Raw genomic sequence first — 11765 nt, forward strand, 5'->3', positions numbered from 1 at the left:
TGGTCCAATAAAACTTTACTTACAAAAGCAATTGGGGGGCTGGATTTGGTCTCTGAGCTATATTTAGTTGACTTCTAACATCTAGTGGGGGAAGACAGATCAATCAATCAATCAATATTTATTTTGAAGAAAACAAAAGCAGGGAATGTTACTGGGATGTGCATGTGTGTTTTAGTGGGGGAGAATAGAGTTTTAATTTTAGATAAAGAGGAAAGGAAACATTTTTGAATGAAGACCTAAAGAAAGTGAACGAATCATTCTGATATTTGGAATAACAGCCCTTCGGGCTGAGACAACTGAAGATATGAAGGCTCTGTGAACTGACATGTGAGGAGCTCCAGCCAAAGGTGTTCAGTGATCAAGAAGTCAGAAGAGAGGAACAGCAAATGTGAATGTAGGGCCATGCAAGTAATTTTAATGACTATTTGTTTTATCTCAATGAGATGAAAAGTTAGAGGAGGGATTTGAGTAGAGGAGAGGAAGGATAATCTTGGGTGCTGTTCTGATGAAGAGATCACAGGAAAGAGAGGGACCAGGTAGGAGACTAACATGGGTACTCAGGCAGGAGCTCATTGTGACCTGAAATGAATTGGCAGCAATGGAGGTGGTTTTAAAATATAGTCATGATGTCCTGGGAATATGTGAATAAAAAAAAAAGTAATCAAGAAAGATTCCAAGGCCTTAAGTTAAACAACTGGAGAAATGGAGTCACCATTTACTAAAATAAGTTGGCATATGGATAACATTTAACACCATGAGATTGATTGAGATCACCAAGAGTCTTCAGTGCAGATGAGAAAGAAAACATCTAAGGACTAACATTTCATAAAACCCCAAAAGCCAGCACTCCAACATTGAAAAGTCAGAGAGATTAGCAACAATGGGCAAAGAAGACAGAATCCCTTTACAATTAGGCCCCATAGATATCCAATTACATGTTTTAAAACTGCAAATTTGACAGTTGAATATCATGACAAATTAAGAAAAAATTTGAAAATGTTTCTTTTTTATTGAAATCTTTACATATGTGTATTTCTTAGAATGAAGGTTACAAAACACGATTCCAGTTGAAGATGGCGGAATAGGGAGGGAGCACACTGACGGTCCTGGAAGGGAAGGTTCAAAGTGGGGTGAGAATTTGTAGTTTCAGGGAAAGGGAAGCTCTTCCAAAACTGGGGAGACAGGGTGGACCTGCAAGGAGGACACGGACGCCTGAAGTGCAGGACACCAGCAGGAGTATGTATGCACCAGCGCTGGAAGCCAAGGTGAGACAGGGCGCTGGCCCAGCACAGCTGCAACAGCAGCTGCCACCCCTCCCTCAACACACACTGGGACAGACACTGAGACATGCACGACTGAGTGGGGGAGAAAATAGAAAACGGAACAGAGTGAGTACTGCCTTCAGAAAGAGTGCGCGATTCAGGGGGACTAATCGAGGAACTAAACAAGCTAGGATCCCTTGCTGCCTCCACCCTCCCCCAAATCGGAGCTGCAGTGGGCAGGAAGCAGCCATCTTGTTTATTTACTTTTGGGCTTAAAGGAGAACTGCCTCTGCCTCTGCACTTACCTTAGGAGGTGGAGCCCAAAAGTGGAGTGGAGCCACATGACACTCCTCGCACAGGGGCAGGCAGCGAGGGAGGGCAGCTCAAAGCCCTGACACCAGTCTACTCAAGTTACTAGAAAAAAAAATTGAATAGCGCCCGTGGGAAGAGGGCAGGATCCAGGGTGACAAACTGAGGTATCAAAAATGTCAGGATCCTTAGGAGCTGCCCAACCCACAATCAGAGCTGCAGCGGGCAGAATGCAGCCATCCTGTTTGTTTACATTCGGGCTTAAAGGAGGCTGGCCTCTGCTCCAAAGAGGAAGCAGCAGGGGCAGAGTCCAAAGGTGGTCTGGAGCTACATGACACTCCTCACACAGGAGGTGTAGTGAGAGAGAGCAGTTGACCAATGAATCCCAGGCACAGACACATAAGGGCAAACATAGGAACAAGGAAACTGGCCCCCAAGGGGTGGAGATTGGCACCTCAAAGCCCCAACACCAGCCCACTCAAGTTACAAAATAAATAAATAAATAAATAAATAAAAAATAAATAAACAAGCTCTAGAAGGCAGAGTAGCCTGCTTACACTGGATGTTGGTACAGACTCACAGCAGCCCATAGCAGAGGGAAATCAACCTGAAAAACCACCCAGATGGAATGCCAAAAAAAACAAAACAAAACAAAAACCCACAATAAGAATATGGAAGAACATATAAACTCGCCAATGGAGCAGGCTAAACCAACCATAACAGAGGCTGAAGAAGAAAAAAATTTGAAACCATGCCAGAAAAAGAATTCCAAAAATTAATAATCAGATTACTTAGAAATAATGAGAAACAGTGTCAAGAGCTGAACGAAAAACAAGCCCAAGGACTAGAGATCCTAAAGAGAAGCCAGAATGAAATACTGGAAATGAAAAACTCAATTAACCATATAAAAAACACCGTGGAATCCCTTGGAAATCGAACAGATGAAATAGAAGACCAAATATCAGAATTCGAAGACAAACTTCCAGAAATAATACAGTCAGTTCAAACACAGGAAGAAGAAATTAAAAAATTAAAAAATATGGTCGGAGACCTACAAGATTCAATCAAATGGTGTAATGTTCAGATAATAGAAGTCCCTGAGGGTGTGGAAAGAGAGATTGGATTGGAAGGTGTTTTCAATGAAATAATATCAAAAAACTTCAAACAAAGGCAGCTGGATAACAACAGGCAAATTCAACAGATAGCCAGACTCCAAATAGGGTAGATCAGAAGAGAAATTCACCTCGACACATTGTGGCAACACTCAGCTCAGTGACACACAAAGAAGAAATCCTAAAATGTGCTAGAGAAAAACGACAAATCACATACAGGGGTAAGTTAATCAGACTCCCCCAGATTTCTCATCGCAAACACTACAGACAAGGAGACAATGGCATGATATATTTCAAGTTTTAAAAGATAAACAATGCCAACCTAGAACACTATACCCTGCAAAGCTATCATTTATGAATGAAGGGGAAATAAAGATTTTCCATGACAAACAGAAACTGAAAGAATTTGTATCCACGCATCCAACCCTACAACACTTGCTCAAAGACGTACTGCACACAGAAATACAAAAACAAGAACTTCACTACAAGAAAAAAAGCGAATGTAGAGTAACCTACAAACAAAGTTCAAAATACATAAACAGCTCATTTAAGGAAACATGAATGCGAAAAGGCAGTACTTAACAATAATCACACTGAATGTGAATGGTCTTAATTCTACTACCAAGAGACATAGACTAGCTGATTGGGTCAAGAAAGAGAATCCATCTATATGCTGCCTTCAGGAGACACACCTCATCAGCAAAGATGCACGCAGACTGAAAGTGAAAGGATGGAAAAAGATACTCCAAGCTAACAGAAATCAAAAAAGAGCTGGTGTGGCCATCCTGATATCAGACAAAATAGACTTTAACATAAAAACTATTAAAAGAGACAGAGAAGGCCACTATATAATGATTAAAGGATCTATCCAACAGGAAAACATTACTATTATAAATGTATACGCACCTAATTACAGGGCGCCTGGCTACCTGAAAGAATTACTAAAGGATTTAAAGGGAGATATAGACTCAAATACAATAGTAACAGGGGACTTCAACACCCCACTCTCACCAATGGACAGATCAACCAGACAGAAATTCAACAAGGAAACAACAGAGCTAATTGACACTATAGACCAAATAGACCTAATAGATATCTTCAGAATCTTCCACCCCACAGCCACAGAGTTCACATATTTCTCCCCAGTACATGGAACATTCTCTAGGATTCACCATATGATAGGCCATAAAGGGAGCCTCAACAAATTCAAAAAATTGAAACAGCTTCTCAGACCATAGTGCAGTGAAACTCGAAATCAACAACCCAAGAATCTCTACACCATATGCAAACATATGGAGAATGGACAACATGATCCTAAATGAACAGTGGGTCATCGAAGAAATTAAAAGAGAAATCAAAAGATTTCTAGAAACAAATGAAAATGATAACACAACCTATCAAAACCTGTGGGACACAGCAAAAGCAGTGCTAAGAGGAAAGTTTATAGCAATTGGTGCCTACATCAAGAAGCTGGAAAGGAACCAAATAAATGAACTCTCCATGCACCTCAAGGATTTAGAAAAACAGCAGCAAATCAAGCCCAAATACAGAAGGAGGAAAGAAATACTGAAGATCAGGGAAGAAATAAACAGAATTGAAACAAACAAACAAACAAAAAACACAAAAATCAACAAAACCAGGAGCTGGTTCTTTGAAAAAATAAACAAAATCAACACACCATTGGCCCAACTAACCAAAAAAAGGAGAGGAAGACCCAAATCTGTAAAATCAAAGATAGTAATGGAAATGTAACAACAGACAAAACAGAAATAAAAAAAAATCATCAGAGACCACTACAAAGAGATGTATGCTAACAAATTGGGGAATCTGGAAGAAACGGATAGATATTTGGATACATACAACCTTCCTAAACTGAGATGTGAAGATATAGAAAATCTAAACAGACCCATAACCATGGAAGAAATTGAATCAGTAATAAACACACTACCTAAAACGAAGAGCCCAGGACCAGATGATTCACTGCTGAATTTTACCAGACATTTAGAGAACAACTAACCCCAGTTCTTCTCAAATTATTCAAAATGATTGAAAGGAGGGAATCCTCCCAAATTCTTTCTACAAAACCAATATCACCTTAATTCCTAAGCCCAGAAAAGACACAACAAAGAAAGAAAACTACAGACCTATCTCCCTGATGAACATAGATGCAAAAATACTCAACAAAATTCTGGCAAACCGAATCCAACTGCACAAAAGAAAGATCATTCACCTGGACCAAGTGGGATTTATCCCTGGTATGCAGGGATGGTTCAATATTCAAAAGTCAATCAATGTAATATATCACATTAATAAATTGAGAAACAAAAATCATATGGTTATCTCAATGATGCAGAGAAAGCATTTGACAAAGTACAACACCCTTTCATGATGAAAAGCCTAAGCAAATTGGGGTTAGAAGGAACATTCCTCAACACAATTAAGGCAGTCTATGATAAACCAATGGCCAGCATCATATTGAATGGGGAAAAGTTGGAAGCATTTCCATTGAAAACTGGCACCAGACAGGGATGCCCACTCTCACCATTGCTATTCAATATAGTCCTAGAAGTGTTAGCCAGGGCCATCAGGCAAGAAAAAGAAATTAAAGGGATACAAATGGGAAAGGAGGAAGTTAAACTATCCCTATTTGCAGATGACATACTATATATAGGGGACCTGATAAACTTATAAGAGACTATTGGAACTCATAGAAGAGTTTGGTAAAGTAGCAGGATACAAAGTCAACGCTCAGAAATCAACAGCCTTTGTATACACAGACAATGCCAGGGCCAAGGAAGAACTTTTAAGATCTATCCCATTCACGATAGCCACAAAAACAATAAAGTACCTTGGAATAAATTTAACCAAGGATGTCAAAGACCTCTATGATGAAAATTACAAAACCTTAAAGAAAGAAATAGAAGACGACACAAAAAAATGGAAAAACCTGCCATGTTCATGGATTGGAAGAATCAATATTATCAAAATGTCCATTCTCCCAAAAGCAATTTACAAGTTCAATGCAATACCAATCAAAATACCAAAGTCATTCTTCAAAGACCTAGAAAAAATGATGCTGAAATTCATATGGAGAAACAGGAGACCGAGAATAGCTAAAGCAATCCTTTACAATAAAAACAAGGCCGGAGGCATCACAATTCCAGACTTCAAGGCATACTACAGGGCAGTTATAATCAAAACAGCCTGGTACTGGTACAAAAACAGATGGATAGACCAATGGAACAGAATAGAAACACCGGAGATGAATCCAAACATCTATAACCAACTCATATTCGACAAAGGACCTAAAACCAACCCCTGGAACAAGGACAGCCTCTTCAACAAATGGTGCTGGGAAAACTGGATGTCCACATGTCGAAGTATGAAGCAAGACCCCTACCTTACACCTTATACAAAAATCCACTCAACAAAGAACTAGAGTTGCGCCACGACACCATGAAACTAATTGAGAGCATAGGGGAAACCCTTCAAGATATCGGAATAGGCGAAGAATTCCTGGAGAAGACCCCACAGGCACGGGTAATCAAAGATAAAATAAACAAATGGGATTACCTAAAATTGAAGAGTTTCTTAACAGCAAAGGAAACAGTCAGGAAAGTGAAGAGGCAACCAACAGAATGGGAGACGTTATTCGCAAACTACACAACAGATAAAGGATTAACAACTAGAACCTATAAAATGACCAAAAAACACCACAGAATCAAAACAAACAACCCAATAAAAAAATGGGCCAAGGACCTTAACAGACATTTTTCAAAAGAGGAAATCCAAATGGCCAATAGACACATGAAAAAATGCTCAGGATCCCTAGCCATCAGGGAAATGCAGATCAAAACCACAATGAGGTTTCACCTCGCTCCAGTTAGATTGGCTTACATACAGAAATCAACCAACAACAGATGCTGGCGAGGATGTGGGGAAAAAAGGGACACTAATCCACTGTTGGTGGGAATGCAAACTGGTAAAGCCACTATGGAAGACAGTTTGGAGAGTCCTCAGAAACCTGAATATAGCACTACCACAGGAACCAGCCATCCCACTCCTTGGAATATACCCAAACGGAATTAAAGGGGAGAAAAAAGAGCCATTTGCACCTTAATATTTGTTGCAGCTCAATTCACAATAGCTAAGACATGGAATCAACCTAAATGTCCATCAACGGATGACTGGATAAAGAAACTATGGGATATGTACTCTATGGAACACTATACAGCAGTAAAAAACAATGAAATCTGGGCATTTACAACAAAATGGAGGAAACTGGAAAACATCATGCTGAGTGAAATAAGCCAGTCCAAAAGGGACAAATATCATATGTCCTCCCTGATCGATGGCAACTAAACGAGCATCTAAAATGATACCCGTTGAAGTGAAATGGACACTATGAGAGACAATGACATGATCAGCCCTTGTCTAGACTGTTGAGGAACAACTTACTATTTTATTCATTTTAGTATTTTTGTTGTTGTTGTTGTTGTTGCTCTGTTTGTTCTACATAAGAACACTGGTTGAACTCTGTAATCAATGTACAATCATTCTTAGGTGTTTAAAATTAACAGAAAAGTGATCTCTGTTAAACATAGGAGTGGGAATAAGAGAGGGAAGAGATATATAGGTCGGCACATGCTCAATCTGACTTACCTCCAATGGTGGAACTAGAAATGTGCCAGGGGATTTCAGCTCAGTCTTACCAAGGAGGCAGGTACCAATGCCTCACTTGGTAAAGTGATAAGTATAAATACACAACCGATCAAAAAGATAGGGTAAGTGTCGAAGAGATTTCACAAATAAGACCAGTGTAAGCAAATAATGAAGGATAGAATTAAAAGTGAGAGAATGATCCTGTGGGGGAAGCAGGACACTCAGCAGACTCATAGAATGGCAAATGCCCAAAACAGCACTCCTGCCTCAGAATCAACCCTTGGGACATTCAGATCTGGCTAAAAGGTCCATGAGAGTCTCACAGGCATGGGAAGCCATGACACGGTGTCAAAAAGCAATCTAAATGAAAGATCCTGGTGAACAAGACCCCAGCAGAAGGAATGGGCCATCAAGGAGGGAGGCGCCTTTCTCTGAAGGGAGGAAGGAACCTCCACTGTGATATGGCCTTGACTAAACAAGTTCAGAGTTAGAGAACTCAAGGGGCTTCCATTGCCTAGACAGCTCATAGAAAGAGTCTCGGGTGATTGCTGATGTCACAAATAAGAGTGCCAATTATTAAATCAACAACGGGAGTCACTGGGTACAGGCTCCCCATGTAGGATCTCTGTCCTTAATGTGTTCTACTATGAAACTTAAAAACAACACTACTAGTCGAACAATGCCCTATACCTTGTGCAGTTGTGTGAGTGCAGACTGTTGAAATCCTTGCTTAGTGTATACTAAGTTGATCTTCTGTATATGAAGGTAATTGAAAATGAAACTTGATGAAGGGAGGGATGGGAGAGGGAGTGGGAGAGGGGAGGGCCGCGGGAGGGAGGGAGGTTGTAGGGGGAGCCACAACAATACAAAAGTTACACTTTGTAAATTCACATTTATTAAATAAAAATAAAATAAAAGTTACAAAACACAAGCAACACTAAAGTTTGAAACTTGAAGTTTCTGAGAGGGTAAAGACTAGATCTTTTCCACTTCTACATCCAGGGCCTGCTACATACTGAGATTCGTATACTTCCCTGCAGGATGATTCATTTGATACTTGACCAAATTATAGTACTATGAGGTTTGTTGTGTATGAGAGAGTGAAGTTACATCTATAACTATTGCCTGTTACATTAAGGATTCTTCATCATTTCCTATTAGGTCTTTGCAAATGTCATACTCACACTGCCTGCACAATGCTAGAGCTAATTGTGGAAGGCAAATCAATTGCTTTATATGAAACAATTGGAAGTATATGAAATTGTGGAATGTGGCAGTGGCAAGGAGACAAATGATGTTCTAATCTTGGTTCTACAACCTCCTCATGGTGTAGTCTTTAGCAAGTCAGGCTTTCTGGGTGCAATTTTCTTATCCATTAACTACATTTGCTGACATTCTTTTTAACCATTATTTTAATGTTGTTTCCTATTGAAGTGATTAACTGGTTTACTTGTGATAAATGATGTTTTCTCATACCTGATAAAAATGTAAGATACTAATTTTTTAAGTATGAAGGGTTTTGAAAAGTTCACAAGAAGTGTTTACTAAGAAAATCTATTCATGGATTTCAAAAATATTTTGCACCAAAATAAATGTAACACAACTTCCATGAACTTTTCTCCCCTCTTTTTTGAGAAGCAGAGAGACAAGGAAAGACAGAGACAGAGTCTGATCAAATGACAGAGTTCCTATCCTCTGGTTTATTTCTTAAATGCCTACAACATGTAAAGTGGGGGTCCAGGAACTCAGTGCAGATCTCCACGTATACCGCAGGGATCCAACTAATTGAGCTGTCCCCCTCTACATTGCAGGATCTGGATTGGCTGGAAACTAGATTTGGGAGTTGGAACTGAGAATCAAACCTAGGGTGCAAGCCCTTTTCCAACAAATTTTTTGGGCACCTTCATATATATTTAGTGTTTTTTACCGAAGATATTACACAGCTCACATTTTGTATTCCACATTAAATTCAAGCAGGTTTGTACAGTCTGCCCTTTGAACAGTTGCAATAACTTCCAGATGGGGTGTGCATTTTCACTACACAGTAGCAGCAAAATAAAACAGGGACACTTTTCAAATAAATGTGAAGTGGATGGAAATTTTGGTCACCTCATGAGAACTGTATTGACCATGTCCATCTTCTTTTTTTTCCATGCTCTTTTTGTGTGCTGCCAGATTGTCCCCTAGCTGGAGGTGACAGACAGCCTCAGTACAGATTGCATCTACAGACAACCCATCTGGGAATTGTCTGTGAGAGTTTCAAAGACATTCCCTGTGGCAAAAATCACTTTATAAGTCTCTTTTCAAACTTCAGATTCTGTTTAAATGTGTTTTAACAGTTATGGTCTGGTGTGTGATTGGGGTGGACACTTCTGCAGAAGCTGGCTAAACACATCTTAGCATTCATTGCTTGGGAGCTGTGTCCTGTGTCAAGGTATCTGATAGTGGGAGCAGGTTTGGACTGACTACCCTTTACTGGCAGTTTTTACTGGCCACAGTATGATTCTTCTGTGAAGACTCCTCTTCTTATTTTTGAGATTCCATACTTAAGTGTATAAAGGACTCAGGGAGTTTTTGTGGGAAAAATGGCTTTGTCTACTTCAACTATTTCATTCCTCCCATCCTTACTCTATGAGTAAAGATTTTATAAAAAATTGCATATATATTTCATTATATATAATGATATTGAACTTATATATGTATATATGACATCAAGTTTTAAAGATACACTAGGATGCAGGATAGATAAAGGATGTTTGTAGAGTTGACTCAGTGAATTAAAATGGTTTAAAAACTTATGAGTTTGACTTGGCCAAATAAGATTAGAAGGAGTTTCTTACTTGAGCACGTTGAGATGATGCTAAGATATAACTGGATTACTGGGGCATTGATGGGGTTTGGAAGCAGAGAAGAGAAAAGCAAGAAAACAAGAGAGAAGGTAGTAAATTCAGGACATCCATTCAAGGTGGGATTTCTAGGTTGAAAGGAAACTCAATTAGATGAGTTAAAGGAGTATATTGCAGCACCCTTTAGACTTTTAGAACATTTGGCTATATATTTGTTCTCCACCTCCCTTTCTGATCATAGATTAGATTTGTATCCATTTCAGATATGGCAAGATGAGGTGATACCTTTACATTTCTGAAGACTGAGATTCAAATTTATTGAATTTTGGACAGCTGGACTATTAATCATTCTTTTAAAAAATACACTCATATACATTGCATTGTTTTGGTACCCTGAATATTTGTTACCACAAACAATGAAAATATTTGTCGTTTCGGGACTGGCATATTTCACTAAGTATAATGATATCCAATTGCATCCACCATGTTGCAAAATACATTATTTCATTCTTTGTTATTGCTGAGTAGTACTCTGTTATAAATAAACCACAATTTCTTTATCCAGTCATCAGTTGATGGGCATCTGGGTTGATTCAAATCTTAGCTATTTTGATTTGAGCTGCACTCTTTCACATGGTGATTTTATTTCCTTAGTAAATTCTCAGGAGTGGAATGTTAGGTCATGTAAATATGTGAGAAAAATTGACATTGAGATTTGATTATTATTTGTAGCCCTTGTGTACATTCTTGATGAACAGTGGTTTTTCTACTTGCTACTTGTTGAATTCTTTATTTAGTGAAGGGTTAAGCTTATGATTATAAAGCAAATTGAAAGTATGTCATTGTCAAAATTAAAAGAAAAATAAGAAAGAAAGGAGGATGGTGGGTGAGGAGTGAGGGAGGGAGGGAAGTTAGGGTGGGAAACATCATTATGCTCTCAAAACTGTATATAAATGTATGAAATTTTCTCCTGTTATATAACTAAACAAACTTTTTATTAAAAAAATACACTGGCCGGCGCCGTGGCTCAATAGGCTAATCCTCCGCCTTGCGGCGCCGGCACACCGGGTTCTAGTCCCGGTTGGGGCGCCGGATTCTGTCCCGGTTGCCCCTCTTCCAGGCCAGCTCTCTGCTATGGCCAGGGAGTGCAGTGGAGGATGGCCCAGGTGCTTGGGCCCTGCACCCCATGGGAGACCAGGAAAAGCACCTGGATCCTGGCTCCTGCCATTGGATCAGCGCGGTGCGCCGGCTGCAGCGGCGGCCATTGGAGGGTGAACCAACGGCAAAAGGAAGACCTTTCTCTCTCTGTCTCTCTCTCTCACTGTCCACTCTGCCTGTCAAAAAAAAAAAAAAAAAAGAAATAAAAAAAAATACACTACAGAACTCAACCAGTAGCATATCACTGTGTCACCTTTAGTGTTAACAAAATGTAACATGAACGGTGAGAAAATCCAGTGGTAGTAACAATATTGTGGTAGTAACAATATTCTCTAATTGGGTGAGTTATAATATGAGGACAAATGTGATCACAGAAGTGTTCTTGGGGGAATATAAACTTTAATAACAGAGGCCAG

General features: G+C 39.4%; 1 long non-coding RNA gene across 1 annotated transcript; it reads right to left on the reverse strand.

The window, feature by feature from the left end:
• Positions 1–1029: 1029 nt before the first annotated feature.
• LOC138849791 (uncharacterized) lies at positions 1030–7921 on the reverse strand. The gene is made up of 3 exons (XR_011388964.1): positions 7346–7921; positions 1568–1676; positions 1030–1106 (listed from the first exon to the last, which is right to left on the reverse strand). It is a non-coding gene; the product is annotated as an uncharacterized lncRNA (long non-coding RNA).
• Positions 7922–11765: the final 3844 nt, after the last annotated feature.

The sequence above is a fragment of the Oryctolagus cuniculus genome, chromosome 5 (genome assembly GCF_964237555.1).
Source record: "Oryctolagus cuniculus chromosome 5, mOryCun1.1, whole genome shotgun sequence".
Lineage (NCBI taxonomy): Eukaryota > Metazoa > Chordata > Mammalia > Lagomorpha > Leporidae > Oryctolagus > Oryctolagus cuniculus.